Raw genomic sequence first — 2,132 nt, forward strand, 5'->3', positions numbered from 1 at the left:
TGGGAGGCTGAGACAGGAGGATCGCACAGGTTCGAAGCCAGCCTCAGCTGCTTAGTGAGGCTCTCAGCAACTTAGTGAGACCCTATTTCCAAATAAAATAGAAAATAGGTCTGGGAGTGTAGCCCAAAGGTAGAAAGCCTCTGGGTTCCATCCCCAGCACCACCAAAAAAAAAATAATAATAAAATAAATATTCATGAAATATTCTTTTTTCAAAGTTCCATAAAAAGTAAAAGAAAACTTGATGGTCTTTCTACATTTTTATATCATCTTTATATGAAAGTATTAGTAAATTTCTAAATGGGGCTGGGGATGTGGCTCAGAGCAAGGCACTTGCCTAGCACCTGCAAGGCCCTGGGTTCAAGCCCCACTGCTGCAAAATAAAAAGGCAAACAGTAAATTCCTAAATGTTCAACACTGGCATCTTAGGAATGAGTGACCAAAGCTACAGCAATTAAAATAATTTACCTGTTTCCTTCAGGGCAGACCTCCACCTTAACTAACAATGAACACGCCGCGTGGTGAGTGACTCTCGTCCTTACTCAGTGAAACAGAAAGTGCTCCAGAAAGAGTAAGATTCGGAGTTTGTATCTGAAAGTTAAGCACCAAGAAGCATTGAATGTTTGTTTCTCTCCACCCAGCCAATAGAGGGAAGGCCTTTGAATACTCAGGGGCCGACGCAGAGCAACCACGGGCACAGCAAGTGAGCATCCGCAGGAATGACCTCGTTTGTTATATTTGTTTTATTGCTCTAATTTTTTATCTCAAAATTCTTTTCCTCCACCTCGATTCTGGCTAGCAACTTCTTCCGCCCAGCATCTAGAACCTCTTCTTCCTGCCCTCTCCCTTCATGATTCTGATGGTTCTTTTTACTTGTAACCAATTTGTTGATTCTACACTGTAAGACCTAAGGATGATCTGGGCGTGGTGGCTCATGCCTGTCATTCCTCTACTTGGGAGGCTGAGACAGTAGGATCACAGGTTCAAAGACAGCCTTGGCAATTTAGCAACCTAGTGAGACGCTGTTTCAAAACAAATAATAAAAATGGCAGGGTGTAACTCAGAGATAGAATGCTCCTAGGTTCAATAGTCAATACCACCAAAATCATGCATGAACACAGGAACAGTTTGAGAAAGTCCTGAGCTTGGTCCCAACATTATTGAATAAATAAAGCATGTATTCTGAAAAGTAAATTACAGTAATTCCCTTTACTCTATGGCAGACAACAGAAACTATTAGCAACGGAAACCTCAGATCAGGCGTGATTATTTTATGGGCATGATAATGTTTTTGTTTTAACAGCAATGGATAAACCCGGTGCAGTTGTGCTCTCCTGTAATCCCAGTACTTGAGGCAGGAGGATCGCAGGTTCAAGGCCAGCCTCAGCAACTTAGTAAGACCCTCAACAACTTAGCAGAACCCTTTGAAAATAAAGAATAAAGGCTGGAAGTGTAGCTCAGGGGCAGTACACTCCTGGGTTCTATCCCTAGAAACACACACACACACACACACACACACACGGGACAGGACATATATGGGAAAGGTTGCTTTTGCTTAACTAGGACTTCCCTCATAAAGCAAAGGCTGAGAGAGGTTTTGAGTGATGGGCGATAAGATGTGAAGATGATCAGGTGGCGGGATGTGTGTTTCCAGTAAAGCAAAGTGCATGACGTGAGCAAATCAGCAGACAGAAAACACATGGGTTTTATTTTTTATTATTTATTTATTTATTTATTTATTTATTTATTTATTTTGCGGTTCTGGGGATGGAACCCAGGGGCATTTGACCTCCGAGCTACACCCCCTGCCCTATTTTTTATTCTTTATTTTGAAACCGGGTCTCACTAAGTTGCAAAGGGCCTCACTAAATAGCTGAGGCTGCCTGTAAACCACGATCCTCCAGGTCTCAGCCTCCCGAAGGCTGGGATGACAAGCGTGCGCCACCACGCCCGGCTAACATGTGGGTTTTAGAGAGAAGAGAAAGTTGTCAATTTTCAGGGCTACTAGAGGAAGAAGGTGGGCACTGCTGAGGATAACTTTGAGTGGCAGTCCAAGGAGAAATCTAGAGATTTAATGAAGGCAATAACATCTCTAAGAAAATTATGCAGGCAGCCAACAAAGAATGGTCAGAGG

The sequence above is a fragment of the Muscardinus avellanarius genome, assembly GCF_963383645.1.
Source record: "Muscardinus avellanarius genome assembly, chromosome: 20".
In the NCBI taxonomy this organism is placed as follows: Eukaryota; Metazoa; Chordata; class Mammalia; order Rodentia; family Gliridae; genus Muscardinus; species Muscardinus avellanarius.